Raw genomic sequence first — 21,728 nt, forward strand, 5'->3', positions numbered from 1 at the left:
TCGGAAATGTTGGACAGTTTGGACATTTGGGAGAGTTTTGACATTTGGGAGAGTTTGGACAGTTGGGACAGTTGGGACAGTTTGAACATTTGGGACATTGGGACAGTTGGGATAGTTTGGACATTTTGGACCGTTGGGACAAATGGGAAAGTTGAGACATTTGGGACAGTTGGCACAGTTGAGATATTTTGGACAGTTGGGGCCTTTGGGACATATTGGACATTTGGGACAGTTGGGGGATATTTGGAAATGTTGGACAGTTTGGACATTTGGGAGAGTTTGGACAGTTTGCACAGTTGCAACTGTTTGGATAGTTTGGACGGTTTGGACAGTTGAGACAATTTGGACATTTGGGACAGTTTGAACATTTGTGACAGTTGAGACAGTTTGGAAATTTAGGACATAGGGACATTTGAGACCGTTTGAACATTTGGGACATTGGGAGAGTTTGGACGGTTGGGACAGTTTGAACATTTGGGATACTGGGACAGTTTGGACATTTGGGACATTTGGGACGGTTTGAACATTTGGGACATTGGTACAGTTGGGATAGTTTGGACATTTTGGACAGTTGGGACCGTTGGGACAGATGGGAAAGTTGAGACATTTGGGACAGTTGGCACAGTTGAGACATGTTGGACAGCTGGGGCCTTTTGGACATATTGGATATTTGGGACGGTTGGGAGATATTCGGAAATGTTGGAGAGTTTGGACATTTGGGAGAGTTTGGACAGTTTGCACAGTTGAGACAATTTGGACATTTGGGACAGTTTGGACAGTTTGAACATTTGTGATAGTTGAGACAGTTTGGGAATTTAGAACATAGGGACATTTGAGACCGTTTGAACATTTGGGACATTGGGAGAGTTTGGACGGTTGGGACAGTTTGAACATTTGGGATATTGGGACAGTTTGGACATTTGGGACAGTTTGAACATTTGGGACTGTTTGAATATTTGGGACATTGTGACCGTTGGGACAGTTAAAACATTTGGGACAGTTTGGACAGTTTGGACAGTTTGGACATTTGGGACAGTTTGGACAGTTGGGAGATATTCAGAAATGTTGGACATTTTGGACATTTGGGAGAGTTTGGACAGTTTGAACATTTGGGACATTGGTACAGTTGGGGTAGTTTGGACATTTTGGACAGTTGGGACCGTTGGGACAGATGGGAAAGTTGAGACATTTGGGACAGTTGGCACAGTTGAGACATTTTGGACAGTTGGGAGATATTCGGAAATGTTGGAGAGTTTGGACATTTGGGAGAATTTGGACAGTTTGCACAGTTGCGACTGTTTGGATAGTTTGGACAGTTGAGACAATTTGGACATTTGAGACAGTTTGAACATTGGGAGAGTTTGGACAGTTGGGACAGTTTGAACATTTGGGATATTGGGACAGTTTGGACATTTGGGACAGTTTGAACATTTGGGACAGTTTGAACATTTTGACATTGGGACCGTTGGGACAGTTAAAACATTTGGGACAGTTGGGACATTGGGACAGTTTGGACATTTGGGACAGTTTGGACATTTGGGACATTGGGAGAGTTTGGACATTTGGGACATCGGAAGAGTTGGGACATTGGGAGAGTTGGGACAGTTTCGAAATTTGGGCCAGTTTGGAACATCGGGACAGTTGGGATATTGGGACGTTGGGACAGTTGAGACAGTTTGGAAATATGGGAAATCGGACCATTTGGGACAGTTTGAACATTTGGGACATTGGGACATGTAGGACAGTTTGGACATTTGGGACATCGGGACAGTTGGGAGAGTTTGGACAGTTGGAACAGTTTGGACATTTGAGACATCGGGACAGTTGGGACATTTGGGACATCGGGACAGTTGGGATAGTTTGGACATTTTGGACAGTTTGGAGTTGCAACAGTTGAGACAATTTGGACATGTTGGACATTGCTGCACGCAACATGTCACCATTAATGCGCTGCTTGTTGTGTTGCAGGCCCACAAGTTCAGTTTGTTTTATTTAAAAACAAACCTTTTTTTTTGCCACATTTACCTTCCTGGTCTGCCAATTATCCCTAAGAGGTTGCCAGCTTCACTCCTAAACAATAGCAGCAATCAGTCGGCCTCCTCCTCTTCCTCCTTCTCTTCCTCCTCCTTATCCGCCAGACACCCACCCTCCCCCCACCTCCTCCACCACCACCCCGCCGCTCCTCCTTTCACGTCGCTCTATTTTCCTGCCGAGAGCAGCGGATGGAGGAAAAAAAGGAAGGATTTTTTTTTTTTTCCTCTTTCAAACAGCGGCAGGAAAATGGCAGAGCGTTTGGAAAGAGCGAGACTGCTGATTGGCGAGGTCACGCTGGTTGAAAGAGGCCACACACACACTCACAGACACACACACACACTCACAGAAAATACACACAAATGCTAGCCGCTAGCCAGTGTGTTTAATAAACAAGTTACTTCACTTCAAATGTCAAAATAAACAGAAGTCTTAGGCCGTTTTTATAGGGTGGTCAAAAATGTTGTTTTATTGCTGGTCTTCTTTCTCAAATGCAGCTTCTCCATATTTTCATGGATACATGTTCAGATGGGGTTTTTTTAACATCCAAAGTCCTTGCGAATGAATGTTTGCTGTTTATCATTAGTTTATGCAAAAAATACGTGTAGAAAGGTTTTTTTTTTAGGTTTAGCAAATTTGATCCTTGAGTTGAACAATTACCCTTTTTTTTTAAACACTAATAATTATGAAAATAATATATCATTTAAAAAAGATGGGATTAATGGCTCTTTGAATGGAGCCGGATCTTGATCTTAGATTGGCAGTAGGTCTGACCAATCTAAGTCTAAAACTAGATTTGACCAATCTAAGTCTAAGGCTAGATCTGACCAATCTAAGTCTAAGGCTAGATCTGGGGCCGTACTTATCAAGCTTCTTAGAGTGCCATTTTACACTTAAGTCCTGAGAATTTGCGAAATTTAGTCCTACTCTCAAACTTAAGAATAAAAGCTTTTTATCAACGTTCTTAAGTCTAAGAATCACTCCTACTCTCCACGATATTTAAGAGACCTTCAGAGGTGTCTTAAGTGGTTAGGAGTTGCCAGCAGGGGATGGCACTGAGGCGAGAGAGACGTGCACGAACGTTCAGGGAACGGAACAATGTTTGTTTTTTTTGATGACGAGCAGCTGATCAAACGGTATCGTTTAGACAGAGCGGATATTATTTTTGTCACAGATTTAATACTTTTCGATTCCTTGTTGATTTCTGCATGTGTCTGCAGTGGGCTAGTATATATAGAGCCACCCACACCAGTTTCAAATTAGTTGCCTAATTAATGAATTGGAAAGAACATGTTATGACAGTAGCGTATGTGTGTGGCCGTGAGGTGAGTGACGTCAGTGAGTGTGTGGGCGATAGAAGAGAGGGAGCGGTAGCGTGAGTGCCGGCGGGGACTAGTTTGTTTTGTATTCTTTTGTAGTTTATTGTCAAAATATACACTCCCATTGTCCACTTAAATATTTCCACGATATTTCTTTATTCTTAGACAACAGATTCCATGCCGTGATTGGTCATTTCTATGGACACAGAAATGACGTCACCTAAAATTCCGTTTACGGCACATAGTAATGTCGTAATTCAGCTCTGAGTGTGACACTTAAGATTCAGTCCTACACTTCGCTGAAAGTGTGAGTAAGACGCTTGATAACTAACTTTTAAGTGCAGCTTTCAGCGAAGAATTCATTTACTCTTAAGTCAACTCTTAGCAGACTTCTTAGGAGTAATTCTAAGAAGCTTGATAAGTACGGCCCCTGACCAGTCTAAGACTAGATGTGACCAATCTAAGTCTAGGACTAGATGTGAACAATCTAAGTCTGAGGCTAGATCTGACCAATACAAGTCTATGACTACATGTGACCAATCTAAGTCTAAGACTAGATGTGACCAATCTAAGTCTAAAACTAGCTGTGACCAATCTAAGTCTAAGACTAGATGTGACCAATCTAGACTAGATGTGAACAATCTAAGTCTGAGGCTAGATGTGAACAATCTAAGTCTAAGGCTAGATCAGGGGCCGTATTTATCAAGCTTCTTAGAATTACTCCTAAGAAGTCTGCTAAGAGTTGACTTATGAGTAAAGAAATTATTCGCTGAAAGCTGCACTTAAAAGTTAGTTATCAAGCGTCTTACTCACACTTTCAGCGAAGTGTAGGACTGAATCTTAAGTGTCACATTGAGAGCTGAATTACGACATTACTATGTGCCGTAAACAGAATTTTAGGTGACGTCATTTCTGTGTCCATAGAAATGACCAATCACGGAAGGGAATCCCTTGTCTAAGAATAAAGAAATATCTTAGAAATATTTAAGTGGACAATGGGAGTGTATATTTTGACAATAAACTACAAAATAATACAAAACAAACAAACAATATTGGCAATGAATCAAAAATAAATGTTTCCTTTTCTTTCCAATTCATTAATTAGGCAACTAATTTGAAACTGGTGTTGTTGCTGATGAGATGACGCCCCTTATTAAATCTGTGACAAAAATAATACCCGCTCTGTCTAAACGATACCGTTTGATCAGCTGCTCGTCATCAAACAAAGCCAGGACATCCTTCCGCTCCCTGGCACGTCTCTCTTGCCTCAGTGCCATCCCCCGCTAGCAACTCCTAACCCCTTAGGACACCTCTGAAGGTCTCTTAAATATCGTGGAGAGTAGGAGTGATTCTTAGACTTAAGAAAGTTAATAAATAGCTTTTATTCTTAAGTTTGAGAGTAGGACTAAATTTCGCAAATTCTCAGGACTTAAGTGTAAAATGGCACTCTAAGACGCTTGATAAATACGGCCCCTGACCAATATAAGTCTATGACTACATGTGACCAATCTAAGTCTAAAACTAGATGTGACCAATCTAAGTCTGAGACTAGATCTGACCAATCTAAGTCTAAGACTAGATGTGACCAATCTAAGTCTAAGGCTAGATGTGACCAATGTAATTCTAAGACTAGATGTGACCAATCTAAGTCTGACTACATCTGACCAATCTAAGTCTATGATTAGATCTGACCAATCCTAAGTCTAAGACTAGATGTGACCAATCTAAGTCTATGACTACATCTGACCAATCTAAATCTAAGACTAAATGTGACCAATCTAAGTCTGAGGCTAGATCGGACCAATATAAGTCTAAGGCTAGATCTGACCAATCTAAGTCCAAGACTAGATGTAACCAATCTAAGTATATGACTAGATCTCACCAATCTAAGTCTATGACTACATCTGACCAATCTAAGTCTAAGACTAGATGTGACCAATCTAAGTCTATGACTAGATGTGACCAATCTAAGTCCAGACTAGATGTAACCAATCTAAGTCTATGACTCGATCTGATTAATCTAAGTCTATGACTACATCTGACCAATCTAGATCTAAGACTAGATCTGACCAATCTAAGTCTTAGACTAGATTGGGTTAATTGGGTTAAATTGGGGTAAATTGGGTTATAAATAACCCAATTTTAACCCAACTGCTGGTTCAGAAAATGACAAACCCCTTTTTTTAGTTATTTTAACTCAACATTTTGTGTACATTTTTTCAACCCAACTTTTGTGTTGAATTATTTAACCAAAATGTTGAGTTATGATAACTTAATGTTGAGTTATTCCCAAACAAATTATTGGGTTTACTTTATTTGACACAAAAGCTGAGTTATGCTCACTACAATGTTGGTTTATTCCAAACCCAACTATTGGGTTATTCCACACCCAACTTTTGGGTTATTCCAAACTCAACTTTTGGGTTATTCCAAACCCAACTATTGGGTTATTCCAAACCCAACTATTGGGTTGCGCAATTTAGCACTCCTTGACCCAATAGTTGGTTAAAACTATAAATTTGACTGCTGGTTTGTCCTACTCTTCCAACTACTGATCAAAATAATTTTTATTCCAATAAAATACACTCAAAAGCAAGATATGAGTGACATTTTTTTTACAAGAATTGCCGTGTATGGTATTAGTAATTCTATACAGCATGCTCATATATTTGTAAATAATGTTAATACAATTTCCTTCAAGAAAAAACAAACTTTTTAACAAAAGAAAAGCTGTTTACTCAAAAATGCGTTACTCATTGAAAAACAACGCAAAAATGGTTCATGGTTTTGAAAACCCAGAAATTGAGTTAAAAATAATACCCTTATAACCCAAAAAATGGATTGCTCTTCATAAAAATAACTCCAAAATTCAACCCAACACTCGCAACTCCTAAACTGGGTTGTCAAATCAAAATAACCCAGCATTTTTTAGTGTGTAAGGCTGGGATTTGAACCCAGTGCGTCTGACTAACTTCTTGCTTATGCCCTTATATTCTTAACAGTGACACAGCAGGAATGGGCTAGGAATATGTTTGCGGTATAATTTGACATTAAGCGCTCTCTCGTTCGTTAATTTTACATGCGCTTATTTATGCAAAAACAATCTGCATATAAGGACATCCTAACCTCCCAAAAGTGAAAAAGTCCTGAATCCAGACGGTGATCTGGACTGGAACTAGAGTATCTATAGTTGAGTAAATGACACGAAGTGAAGCCTCTTGTCAGTCATCCACTGTGTCTTTGTCTCTGCGGGGCTGCTAGCGCACACATGCACACACACGCGCACACACACACGCCCACACACACGCTTTAAAGCTCTTAACGTAGTAGAAAATGATCAGGATCAGGCCCAAAATCTACCTTGTTTCTGCATTTCCTGAAAGTTTTGTTAAAATTTGCCCAAAACCTTTTTAATGACAAACCAACAAACACATATTAACAAACAAACATTATCTCCTGGTGGAGGTAAAAAAATACAAAAAAAAATGCTAGTCTGACATCATGAGAAAGAAACCTACATTTTGTTGGCTGTCCAATGAAAACTATGCACAATATCTCCATATTTTTGGAGCTTTTTACAGTTTTTTCTTACACATTTTTTTTTTATTGAAAAAGAAAAAACCTAAATATTGATTTACTTAGTATCTGCCTGATTTAATAGTTTTTTGGAAAGGAAACAAATCAACAAAAATTGTTCTTTGTTTTAGAAATAAAACGAAAAATAATGTTTTTATGTTGTTTGTAAATTGTTTTGTATTTGAATCTAGAAACACAAAACAGTTTCTTTTCAAACCAAAAATATTCACCTGAATTTTCTTTATATATATATATATATATATATATATATATATATATATATATATATATATATATATATATATATATATATATATATATATATATATATATATATATATATACATATATTCAAATTCTTTATATTTGAACTGAAAATAAGCAGTTTTGTTTTTCTGGGTTTAAAATTTAAAAAAAAAAAAGTTACATAACATTAGGGGTCTCCTAACGACTTGGTCCGATTCCAATTCCTGGGTTGACAACTCAATTCAGAATCGATTCTCGCAATGTATTATTTGAAAAACTAATTACAATTAAACATTTTCAAAACAGATTAGAAAAGTTATTTCTTGTTGTATAGATATTGCCTAATAACATTGTTTTACAAATTGATTTTTATTATAAAAACTACTGTATATATATATATATATATATATATATATATATATATATATATATATATATATATATATATATATATATATATATATAAATATTATTTTTTTAAATTATTATTTGTTTTTGTATTTTTTTTAAAATCAATTTTTGAACATTTTTAATCAGAACGATTAAGAATTTATTTTTTTCTGCACCCCTACAAAATACATACTTGTATGTTTTTGCTTATTGTCCATAAATAAAATGTTAGTCTTAACTAAAAACATTACTGAGTCCTTTCTATTGTTTTTGAATGATCGCAATTCCTATTTGTAATGATTCCTAATTGATTAAAAAAAAATTACAAATTGATCATTTGTTTTATTTATTTATTTTTTTAATCTGTCCTGTCCATCCACTTTATTAAATGTATTTGTATACTTATTTTAAACAAAGTACAGAATAATAATACATAAATTGATCAGAACTGTTAATTTTTTTTTATGGAGGAATGTAGTTAATCATAGAACTAGCACTCAATGGTATTAAAAAAATATTGATTTTGAATCGTTTTGAATCAAGAATCGATTCTGAATCAAATTGTTCCCCCTTAGAATTGATTCGAATTGTGTGAAGCCCAAAGAATTAGAGCCCTACTAAAAGCAATCTAATGTTTGTCAATATCTACTGAACTAGCTTTGTGTACAATATGTAATAATATAGCTTTATCACATTCAATTTATTTTATTTTTAGAATAAGCAAAGGGCCCCAAAAAAAAGGCCCCTGAGCCTCACTTTGGACCCCCTTGTCTTAAAAATTTACTTAAAGGCAGTATTTTTTCAATTCATTCAGATTTTTTTGTTTGTTACCACAGCCCTCCCGGCCTTCCGATTGAACGCCTATTTCCTGTTTCATTTATGTCCGCTATCACCAATCATCAGGCTCAGTCCCCGGGGTCCAAATCCCAGCTGTCGCTAAACAACCCCTCAGATCCCAGCAATAAAGCTAATGCCCACGTCACACAGGGGCCCCGGAGTCAATTGAACAGCCGCTTAACGCACGGCTACGCAAGTGACACACCAACACACACACACACGCAGGAACACACACACACACACACACAGACACACGGGCGTCTTGTTGTGGATTACGCTAAGCAAGCTAATGATCTTTTCAATGGGACAACTGGGACTCTTCTCAGACCATCTTCGCCCTCTGGTCCCACGGGGCCCCCTGAGAGACTCAGGGGTGATTACCATGTAAATGTTTGTGTGCGTGTGTGTGCGTGTGTATGTGTGTGTGTGTGTGCGTTTGTGCGTGTGTGCGTCTATGTTTGAGAGAGAGAGAAAGAGATTAGGTTCATCTATTTCTGCTCAGTAGCTTTCCTTCATTCATTAAATTTAAAATGGCCTCTTAACAGGATTATTTATTTGCAGGATTATTTATTGACTCATATAAAAATAAACCTGACCTTCCACGTACGCGACAGTATTATTTTTACCTCCTAAGCCTACTGTGCACTCGTCATTCTGACTGAGAGAAAGAAAGAACAACATTCCAAATTAGGCGCTGCCTGAACATAAAAAAACAAAAACCTGGATGACCCTTTTTTTTTTTTTCGTTTCAAGCATTTTTTTTTTCAATAAAAATAAACGTAAATATATATATATATATATATATATATATATATATATATATATATATATATATATATATATATATATATATATATATATATATATATATATATATATATATATATATATAAAATGTTTTAATAATGTAAGGCATTTTACCATAATAAACTTTATTTTTAATTTTTATTTTTTTAGCATTTTAGATTTTTTCCCTTAGAAAATATCATATGTTAATTTTAGCCATTTACCCCCTACTAAACAGATATGTGTTTTTGTATTATTATCATTTAGGCAAATGCAAAACACAGGCCTTCCCTCACCCATAATAGACGTTTAAATAGAAGATAAACATATTTTAGGCACTTTCCCTTAATAAACAATTGAATAAAATATTCAAAGATTTTAGGCTTTTTTTCCCCTGATCAAAAAAATATATAATAAAAAAAATGCCACTATACCTGAAACGTCAGGCCTGACTTTGTCTAGTGTTTCATTATTTTCTGTATTTTTTTTATTTTCAGCGCTCTTATTTTCGTTCCACTTCCTGTTGTTCCACTCACCTGTGTCTGATCTTCAATCTGGGCACACCTGTTCGAGGTTGCCAATCAGCCGTCTTTATATGCCAAATTATAGTTTGTAATTGCTTTGTTTGCATGCTTGCTGATGCTTCCTGTGCACTTCCCTGCTGCACTATTCTTAAGTGTGTATTGATATACAGTACAGGCCAAAAGTTTGGACACACCTTCTCCTCATTCAATGCGTTTTCTTTATTTTCATGACTATTTACATTGTAGATTGTCACTGAAGGCATTAAAACTATGAATGAACACATGTGGAGTTATGTACTTAACAAAACAAAGGTTAAATAACTGAAAACATGTTTTATATTCTGGTTTCTTCAAAATAGCCACCCTTTGCTCTGATTACTGTTTTGCACACTCTGGACATTCTCTCAATGAGCTTCAAGCACACCTGTGAAGTGAAAACCATTTCAGGTGACTGCCTCTTGAAGCTCATCGAGTGAATGCCAAGAGTGTGCAAAACAGTAATCAGAGCAAAGGGTGGCTATTTTGAAGAAACCAGAATATAAAACATGTTTTCAGTTATTCCACCTTTGTTTGTTAAGTACATAACTCCACATGTGTTCATTCATAGTTTTGATGCCTTCAGTGACAATCTACAATGTAAATAATCATGAAAATAAAGAAAACACATTGAATGAGGAGAAGGTGTGTCCAAACTTTTGTCCTGTACTGTACATTGCTTACCTGCACCCTATCTCTGCATCTTGGGGTCACAACTACTGCAGTGATGCGCTAATGTTTCTTTTTCTTTAATATTTTAGGCATTTTCCCCTAACAAACAATAACAATAATAAAAACATTTTAACATTGTTATAATACTTTTAGGCATTTTTCCTCTAAAAATTGTTATTTTGCATTTTAATAAATTATAAATGTAAACAAACAAAAGTTGAATCAATAATTCACAAATAAATATGTGAAAATATTGTGTATGGCAGAAATACTTAAATGTAAAAGGGTTTAGGTTTTAGAAAAAAATACAGGGTATTATATATAGTGAAAACAATAAAAATATTAAAATTATTAGATTAAAAAAGGAACTACTGTATATTGTATATTTACACATAATAAATAAAACATTTACCATATTGTCCTGACTATAAGGCGCACTTAAAATCCTTTTTTTCCCTCCAAACTCGACAGTGCGCCTTATAACCCGGTGCGCCTAATGTATGGAATAATTCTGGTTTTGCTTACCGACCTCGAAGCAATTTTATTTGGTACATGGTGTAATGATAAGTGTGACCAGTAGATGGCAGTCACACATAAGAGATATGTGTAGACTGCAATATGACTCAAGTAAACAACACCAACATTTTATATGTCCCATTGAGAATATAGAACATTACACACAGGTGCTGAAAAATCTATCAAAATGTTTTAGTACGACTTTGGTAAGCTATGAAGCCGCACCGCTTGATGGATTGTACTGTGCTTCAACATACGAGTATTATTATGGTGTGTGTATAAGGTAAGACAATATCTGGCGTTTTGTTTCAAAATATTATGCAAAAGCAACTTTTCTTACCTTCTGGTACCTGCTGATCTGTATTTGGGATCTGCATAAATCTTAACAAATTTTACGCGTCCGCCTTTGTAGTCTGTGCCGACACTGTAGTCGATAAGCTTCTTATTTTTCTCTATCTTCTCGTTATGGGACATTCATCCTCCGCTGTTGCCATTTCTAATATAAAGTAGTGTAAAGTTCTTACTTATATCTGTCAGTAAACTCGCCATGAAAGCGCTAAAACATACCGGTGTAGTGAGTTTACATTATTCACCCAAGGAACTTTAGTTATTAGAGAATTCCGGTCGGACGTTTTTTCACGGGACACATTTATTTCCGTTGTTGTTCTTTCCGGATGAGAAGATGCTGCTCCGTTATTGATTTAAGTAAAGTCTGAATGTCATTAAAACAGTTAGCTCCATCTTTTGACACGTCTTCCACTCCCGTCCTTGCACGCTACACCGCTACAACAAAGATGACGGGGAGAAGACGCTGTCGAAGGTGAGCCACGTAAATAAGACCGCCCACAAAACGGCGCATCCTGAAGTGACTGTCAGAAAGCGGCTTGAAGATGATCTGTAAAACATAATCTATGCAACATTTTGACCAAAGAACCACCATTACATGTTATGTAGACCACAAGGAAGTGTTTTACATTTAGAAAATTGTTTTTATAATATGACTTCAATGTGCCCTATAATCCGGTGCACATTATACAGTCGTGGTCAAAAGTTTACATACACTTGTAAAGAACATAATGTCATGGCTTTCTTGAGTTTCCAATCATTTCTACAACTCTTTTTTTTTTTTGTGATAGAGTGATTGGAGCACATACTTGTTGGTCACAAAAAACATTCATGAAGTTTGGTTCTTTTATGAATTTATTATGGGTCTACTGAAAATGTGACCAAATCTGCTGGGTCAAAAGTATACATACAGCAATGTTAATATTTGTTTACATGTCCCTTGGCAAGTTTCACTGCAATAAGGCGCTTTTGGTAGCCATCCACAAGCTTCTGGTTGAATTTTTGACCTCTCCTCTTGACAAAATTGCTGCAGTTCAGCTAAATTTGTTGTTTTTCTGACATGGACTTGTTTCTTCAGCATTGTCCACACGTTTAAGTCAGGACTTTGAGAAGGCCATTCTAAAACCTTAATTCTAGCCTGATTTAGCCATTCCTTTACCACTTTTGACTTGTGTTTGGGGTCATTGTCCTGTTGGAACACCCAACTGCGCCCAAGACCCAACCTCCGGGCTGATGATTTTAGGTTGTCCTGAAGAATTTGGAGGTAATCCTCCTTTTTCATTGTCCCATTTACTCTCTGTAAAGCACCAGTTCCATTGCCAGCAAAACAGGCCCAGAGCATAATACTACCACCACCATGCTTGACGGTAGGAATTGGTGTTCCTGGGATTAAAGGCCTCACCTTTTCTCCTCCAAACATATTGCTGGGTATTTTGGCCAAACAGCTCAATTTGTGTTTCATCTGACCACAGAACTTTCCTCCAGAAGGTCTTATCTTTGTCCATGTGATGTCACAAAAAAATAAGAGTTGTAGAAATTATTGGAAACTCAAGACAGCCATGACGTTATGTCCTTCAAACGTGTATGTAAACTTTTGACCACGACTGTATAGGAAAACTGATCAAAAATAGACCATTCACCCGCAGTGCGCCCTATTGTCCGGAAAATACGGTAGTTGTTTTTTCATACTTAAATATACAGATTATAACATGTGACTGTATAATACAATCATGTCATTAGCATCCTTTTCATTTTGAAGCAACTTTCCGGTCATGTTTTGACAGGACAAAGTCAATGGAGGCGAGACGGGACGTGGAGGAGGAGAAGGAAGAGGAGGATGACGACGAGGAGGCGGTAAAAGCGAGCGCGATGGGGTAAGTGGATATAATTGATGGGGGGGAGGGGGATGCATGTACAAATTGATCCTTACCTCATTTTGTGTGTGTGTGTGTGTGTGTGTGTGTGTGTGTGTGTGTGTGTGTGTGTGTGTGTGTGTGTGTGTGTCATTGCACGCCTCATCATCACCACCCTCAGCATCATTAACCCCCCCCCCCCGGCCCTTTGGCTTCATTAGCACCGCCCCCTTTTCTGTGACACTGCACCACCGTGGATGCCTACGTGACATTACAGCTCACTGCGACCTCGAACGGGTGCACGACAACATAGTGCACTGAAAGTTGTGCGCTAGTTGTGTGTGTGTGTGTGTGTGTGTGTGTGTGCATGTGACACGGCAGTGTAAAAATGATCAAAACAAGAAATAATGTGGAGAGGAGGGGGGGAGGTTGAGAGAAATGTGAGCTTCGAATGCTCAAACAGTCTCAGCAACAGCAGCAGCACAATGTGGTCATCTGCAGTACGATGAGTCACCTGTAGGCAACACACACACACACACACACACACTACAACACACACTGTAACACGCACACTATTACGCACGCACACACTAAAACAGACTAAGCCAAATCCCCCCGCCTCACCCCAAAAAGAGAGCTTTGTAATGGGCCACAAAGCCACATTGTCTCCCCAACAACGCCAAACGCGTGGCTTTGTCACGACGTCGACATAATCGGTGGCACGACAGCCAAAGGCATCATGGAGGAATGCGCTTGGTGCGGTTGCCCCGGGTGACGGAGCAGGCCAATGGCGGGCTGGAGCGAGAGAACAATAAAAAAATCATGTGACAAGATGTCAGACCGCTTTAGGCACGCTAGGTCACTACATTAGGTACACCTGCACTTTGAAAAGATAATGTTCACTAACAGGGCCTTCGATTATTATTTTTTATTGCAAGATTATTTTTTCACCTGATCTTACATGTACACACCAGTATTGTGTTAACTTTCTAAAGTCACTCATTCTGAGTCATTTAGGCATTTTCTTCTAATAAAGAAACATTTTAGTATATATAAATATACTATATATATATATATATATATATATATATATATATATATATATATATATATATATATATATATATATATATATATATATATATATATATATATATATATATATATATATATATAGTGTGTGTGTGTGTGTGTGTGTGGGTGTGTGTGTGTGTGTGTTTGTGTTTTAAATCTGTTTAGGCATTTCTCCCCCAACAAACAAAAAAATGTCCTGAAAAAATATAATCATTTTAGGTATTTCTTCCCGAAGAGACCAAAAAGTATTTAAAAAAATATACATATATATTTTTTTAAATAATTTTATGCATTTTTCCTCTAATAAACAAAGAAAAAGTAGTTTTTGTTTTAAAATCATTTTTGTCATCTTACTCAATTTTAAGATGAAAAAAGGTGTATTTTTAATCGTTTGAGCTTTTTTCTCCTAATTAAGACACAAATTAAAATGTGCCTTTTATATATATATATATATATATATATATATATATATATATATATATATATATATATATATATATATATATACTAATAGTTAACACGTTATTATGGCATTAACTTTGACCCCCCTTATATATATATATATATATATATATATATATATAAATAAAAGGTATATTTTAATTTGTGTCTTAATTGGGGAAAAAAAGCTCAAACGATTAAAAATAAAAAAAATTATATATATATTTATATTATATAGTATGTATATTATATATCTTATATAATATATATATATATATATATATATATATATATATATATATATATATATATATATATATATATATATATAAATTAGTGCCGTTAAAAGTACTTATTGTTAACTTATTATTATTGCGTTAACTTATAAGTTTATATGTATGTACAATATATATATATATTCTTCCTTTCTTTCTTCTTCCTTAGTTAGCGCAGATTTAAAAATGACACATGTTAATGTCCATCAGTGTGTGAATGGGTGAATGTGGAAATAGTGTCAAAGCGCTTTGAGTTCCTTAAAAAGGTAGAAAAGCGCTATACAAGTATAGCGCTTTTACCCATTTACCATTTACCATTTAATATGCACAAATAAAATCATTCATAACTGAATTATAAACACATATTTGAATATGTTGGCCGGGCTGTTTTACTGTTAACATTGCGTCTAATTCTCTCGCCGCTAAACTGGACCGCCTCCCTCCACTTTTATGTCCCTGGACCACAATCACGTGGAGCCGAGTCCATTTGTGTTTGCAGTCGCCCGTGGCGCACAATCAGCGCCTGAGAAGGAGGCGCCCTGCCTCCCGAAGCCCAAAATCTGTCTCATCAGCCATCTCCTCGCTCTAGAAGCTCGCTCATGCCATTAGCTCGTGTGTGTGTGTGTGTGTGTGTGTGTGTGTGTGTGTGTGTGTGTGTGTGTGTGTGTGTGTGTGTGTGTGTGTGTGTGTGTGTGTGTGTGTGTGTGTAAAGATGATCCTCTTGTTGGGATGGGGGGGTACAGGCGTCTCATTTTATTCCGGGACGTTCCATTTAAAAGGTTTATGCAAGTTTCACGGGGGCTGCAGGTGTAAAGGTAGCTTTTAGCTTTTTCCTCCCCCCCCCCTCATCTTTCCCCTCATCGTGTTGCCATGGCAACACCATCAATGAAGTATGTATTGATTTTTATTCAAATTTCACCCTCTAAAGTGATTTTATTCCCTCCCCCGTCAAGGCCCATCAAAGCGAGGCGGTCACGAGCGCTCCTGTTCCGTTTTTTTTTGCCACACGGTTTCGCTCGAATCCTGATTGGGTTTACACGGCGTGGGAACACAAAGCACTTTGGACCGCTTGCAAATTATAACATTTTGATGAGCAAGACAAATCATTCATTGTCTCTACCTAATATTGTGGCCGGTCAATGAGCACTCATGACATTAAAAATGCTTCTAAAAAAAGCACAACACAGGGATGTGAGAGAGACCACTCGGCTGCTGCGCCGGCAGTCATGTGACAGTGACGGAGTGAATGTGATTACATCGTGTCGCCAGCGGGGATTGTAAAGTTCAAGTCATCTGCGTCACTTATTCCGCACAGGACGGTAATGATGGCGATAAAAATAAATGCAACCCAAAAAAACAGAACATGTCTAGGATTTATAAATAAACGTTCGTCTCTCCGGAATGCTTTTAACAAGGTTTGGACACAGACAGTGAGTCAGACACATTTAGAAAAAGACACGCCCATTCAAAGTATTCTTGTTGATCAATGTTAAGTCAGACCGCTGCCAAGGCCTAAAAAATATTGTAACATATTTGAAAATGCACCTCTGCATTTACAAACCCCATTTCCATATGAGTTGGGAAATTGTGTTAGATGTAAATATAAACGGCTTAGTGGTATGCGTGTTGGTGACAGATGACAAGTTGGGTTGGTTTTGGCCTGGTTTGTATGGCAGAAAATGAAATTTACTCATTTTTTTGGTGTGGTTATGTCCGAATATAAACAGTTTTGCTCAATAAAGTGATCGACATAATTCCTGTCCTCGAAGCATCTCGATAGACGTTACAATAATTGAACGGTGTTCAATTGAATGGTGTTGACGAACACCATTAGGCCGCTTGTTGTCACTGTCACTCAGAGTTGCATTGCAAAATTACACAGAATAAATGTGTTTATTTTGTTTAGAATTCAGATGGGATTTGATTTGGTGCGCGGCATATATTTGCTGTGCGCAGAGGACGCTTGAGCAGTACGCAATTCTTAGAGGGAACGTTGGTGGCAATAAATACTGATAAAGTTGAGGAATGCTCATCAAACACTTATTTGGAACATCCCACAGATGAACAGGCAAATTGGGAACAGGTGGGTGCCATGATTGGGTATAAAAGTAGATTCCATGAAATGCTCAGTCATTCACAAACAAGGATGGGGCGAGGGTCACCACTGTGTCAACAAATGCGTGAGCAAATTGTTGAACAGTTTAAGAAAAACCTTTCTCAACCAGCTATTGCAAGGAATTTAGGGATTTCACCATCTACGGTCCGTAATATCATCAAAGGGTTCAGAGAATCTGGAGAAATCACTGCACGTAAGCAGCTAAGCCCGTGACCTTCGATCCCTCAGGCTGTACTTCATCAACAAGCGACATCAGTGTGTAAAGGATATTACCACATGGGCTCAGGAACACTTCAGAAACCCACTGTCAGTAACTACAGTTGGTCGCTACATCTGTAAGTGCAAGTTAAAACTCTCCTATGCAAGGCGAAATCCGTTTATCAACAACACCCAGAAACGCTGTCGGCTTTGCTGGGTCTGAGCTCATCTAAGATGGACTGATACAAAGTGGAAAAGTGTTCTGTGGTCTGACGAGTCCACATTTCAAATTGTTTTTGGAAACTGTGAACCATCCGGATTGTTATAGGCGCAAAGTTGAAAAGCCAGCATCTGTGATGGTATGGGGGTGTATTAGTGCCCAAGACATGGGTAACTTACACATCTGTGAAGGCGCCATTAATGTTAAAAGGTACATACAGGTTTTGGAGCAACATATGTTGCCATCCAAGCAACGTTACCATGGACGCCCCTGCTTATTTCAGCAAGACAATGCCAAGCCACGTGTTGCATCAACGTGGCTTCATAGTAAAAGAGTGCGGGTACTAGACTGGCCTGCCTGTAGTCCAGACCTGTCTCCCATTGAAAATGTGTGGCGCATTATGAAGCCTAAAATACCACAACGGAGACTTTTGAACAACTTAAGCTGTACATCAAGCAAGAATGGGAAAGAATTCCACCTGAGAAGCTTAAAAAATGTGTCTCCTCAGTTCCCAAACGTTTACTGAGTGTTGTTAAAAGGAAAGGCCATGTAACACAGTGGTGAACATGCCCTTTCCCAACTACTTTGGCACGTGTTGCAGCCATGAAATTCTGAGTTAATTATTATTTGCAAAAAAAAAAAAAAGTTTATGAGTTTGAACATCAAATACCTTGTCTTTGTAGTGCATTCAATTGAATATGGGTTGAAAAGGATTTGCAAATCATTGTATTGTATTTAAATCTAACGCAATTTCCCAACTCATATAGAAACGGGGTTTGTAATATATTGTAGACTTGAGGTACGATATCAGCACAATTCATACATACTACTAATATTTAGTAGTGTGCAATGTTAAAAAAAGGTTTGATCAGGTGAAATGAGTCAAACACAGAAGAATGGTAGGTATGAAAAACACTAACCTATTTATTATTAACTGTCTGGAATAGATGCCATCTTTAAGTTGAAGTGGTGTGGTATTTTTTTATATTTATTTTTTAATAAAAACAAAAAAACATTTTAAGTTTTTTTGGTGACACCTAGTGGTCATAATAATTCATGAAGTTAAGCTCAGTTGAATGATGCGGACACGTTTGTTACAGGATACTTTCTAATATGCTTTGTATGTGTAAGTAATAGGCAACTAGAATTATTTGGTACTTCAAAAAAGGTTCATTATGTCCTCTTGTTGAATTTACTTTTTTGGTTACTGATACGATACGATATCAGCACCATTCATACATACTTGTATTATTTCGTAGTGTAGAACGTTGAAAAGGTTTCATCAAGTGAAGAGACTTTGTATGTGTAAGTAATATGCAACACACTCATGCTGTCTTTAAGTTGAAGTGAAGTGGTAATTTTTTATTTTTTTTCATGAAGTTAAGCTCATGCCGCAGTAGGTTGAATGATGCGAACACGTTTGTTACTGGATGCTTTACAATACGCTTTGTATGTGTAAGTAATATGCAACTAGAATTATTTGATACTTCAAAAAAGGTTCATTATGTCTTTTTGTTAAATATATTTTTCAGTTTGGCCGTTATTGATGCGATACGATATCAGCACCATTCATACATTCTTGTATTATTTCATAGTGTAGAATGTTAAAAAAGGTTTGATCAAGTGAAATGAGTCAAGCAGACAACAATGGTAGGTATGAAAAACACTAACCTATTTATTATTAACCGTCTGGAATAGACTGATGTTGTCTTTAAGTTAAAGTGGAGTGGTAATTGTTTTTTGTTGTTGTTTGTTTTATGGTGTCACCTCAGTGGTCATAACATAGTAATTCATGAAGTTAAGCTCATGACGCAGTAAGTTGAACGACGCGGACACGTTTGTTACTGGATACTTTCTAATACGCTTTGTATGTGTAAACACGCTGCAGGACTGCTTGTATCACACATGTTGTCGCACACAAGTAAACACGCTGCAGGACTACTTGTATCGCACATGATGTTGCTCACAAGTAAACACTCTTCAGGACTGCTTGTATCGTAAAGGATGTCGCACACAAATAAACACGCTACAGGACTGATTGTATCGCACATTATATCTCACACAATTAATTACGCTGCAGGACTGCTGGTATCACAAATGATATAACACAAGTAAACACGCTGCAGGACTGCTTGTATCGCACATTATATCACACAAGTAAACACGCTGCAGGACTGCTTGTATCGCACATGATATCGCACACAAACACGCTGCAGGACTGCTCGTATCGCACATTATATCTCACACAATTAGATACGCTGCAGGACTGCTGTTATCACAAATGATATCACACACAAGTAAACACGCTGCATGACTGCTTGTATCGCACGTGATATCGCACACAAGAAAACACGCTGCAGGACTGCTTGTACCGCACATGATGTCACACACAAGTAAACGCGCTGCAGGACTGCTCGTATCGCACATTATATCTCACACAATTAGATACGCTGCAGGACTGCTGTTATCACAAATTATATCACACACAAGTAAACACACTGCATGACTCCTTGTATCGCACGTGATATCGCACACAAGAAAACACGCTGTAGGACTGCTTGTATGGCACATGATATCGCACACAAGTAAACACACTGCAGGACTGCTTGTATCGCACATTATATCTCACACAATTAATTACGCTGCAGGACTGCTGGTATCACAAAAGATATCTCACACAAGTAAACACGCTGCAGGACTGCTTGTATCGCACATGATATCGCACACAAGTAAACACGCTGCAGGACTGCTTGTATCGCACATGATATTGCACACAAGTAAACACGCTGCAGGACTGCTTGTATCGCACATGATATCAGACAGAAGTAAACACGTGGCAGGACTGCTTGTATCGGCGTGCTTGTATCAAAGATTTTAGAATCAAGCCGATATCATCCCATACTGATTTTATTTTATTTATTTTTTTGCTGATATCGTATCGGTACACTTCTACTAGCTATATGCAGTACATCATTCACTGAAAAATACAGAAAATGTCCAAAGTAAGCTTCCTGATTAGCTCAGCCACTAGTGTGCTAAGTTGCAGTTTATATTATGAGCTGCCAAAAAAATTGGTTCCCATTGGGATTGAATCACAGTTTTTTTTATGACGATTCTAAGTTGATTCAAAATATTCAATAATCTATTTTTAAAAATACATTTTTAGGCTACATTGGCAATCAATACTTATCTACTCCATTCCAGTAGGTGACAGTAATGGCGCCCCAGCCCTTAACTAGCTTAGCATCTAGCGCAGGGGTGTCCAAACTTTTACCACTGAGGTCCACAGACTGATACATTTTGGTAGAGAATTCCGCGTAGGAATTGTGCGTGAATGCTGAAAAGCCAAAGCTTAACTGAAATGCTAACAGTTAGCACGCTGGCCAGATAGCATCAAGTAACAAAAATATGAGCTAAAAAAATACTAGTATGCTAACGGTATTCTGCTAACATACTAACAACAGCATGCTTACAGTTAGTATTAGTGAAATACCAAAATATATGACAAATGCTACATTTAGCATTTTAGCATGCTAATATTATTTGTAACTGTAACATCCGTTAAGTACTAAAATGTATCACTCCGTGGTGTGTACCTGAAAATGTTAGCATGCAAGCCAAAGCCGAACTGAAATGCTAACAGTTAGCACGCTGGCCAGATAGCATCAAGTAACAAAAATATGAGCTAAAAAAAAACTAGTATGCTAACGGTATTCTACTAACATGCTAACAACAGCATGCTTACAGTTAGCATTAGTGAAATACCAAAATATATGACAAATGCTACATTTAACATTTTAGCATGCATCAGGTATAGAGATGTCCGATAATATCGGGCTGCCGATATTATCGGCCGATAAATGCTTTAAAATGTAATATCGGAAATGATCGGTATCGGTTCGGAAATGATCGGTATCGGTTTCAAAAAGTAGAGTGTATGACTTTTTAAAACGCCGCTGTACGGAGTGGTACATGGATGTAGGGAGACGTACAGAGCGCCAATAAACCTTAAAGGCACTGCCTTTGCGTGCCGGTCCAATCACATAATATCTACGGCTTTTCACACACACAAGTGAATGCAAGGCATACTTGGTCAACAGCCATACAGGTCACACTGAGGGTGGCCGTATAAACAACTTTAACACTGTTACAAATATGCGCCACACTGTGAACCCACACCAAACAAGAATGACAAACACATTCCGGGAGAACATCCGCACCGTAACACAACATAAACACAACAGAACAAATACCCAGAACCCCTTGCAGCACT

General features: G+C 37.6%; 1 protein-coding gene across 1 annotated transcript in view; it reads left to right on the plus strand.

Moving 5' to 3' along the window:
* The window catches only part of LOC133664994 (multidrug and toxin extrusion protein 1-like), a 175,202-nt gene that overhangs the window by 92,509 nt on the left and 60,965 nt on the right, over positions 1 to 21,728 (plus strand). The window contains exon 3 of the mRNA XM_062070114.1: positions 13,063 to 13,152. The gene's annotated coding sequence lies outside the window, so the exon portion shown is untranslated. The remainder of the gene's footprint in view (positions 1 to 13,062; positions 13,153 to 21,728) is intronic.

The sequence above is a fragment of the Entelurus aequoreus genome, linkage group LG14, assembly GCF_033978785.1.
Source record: "Entelurus aequoreus isolate RoL-2023_Sb linkage group LG14, RoL_Eaeq_v1.1, whole genome shotgun sequence".
Taxonomy (NCBI): Eukaryota; Metazoa; Chordata; class Actinopteri; order Syngnathiformes; family Syngnathidae; genus Entelurus; species Entelurus aequoreus.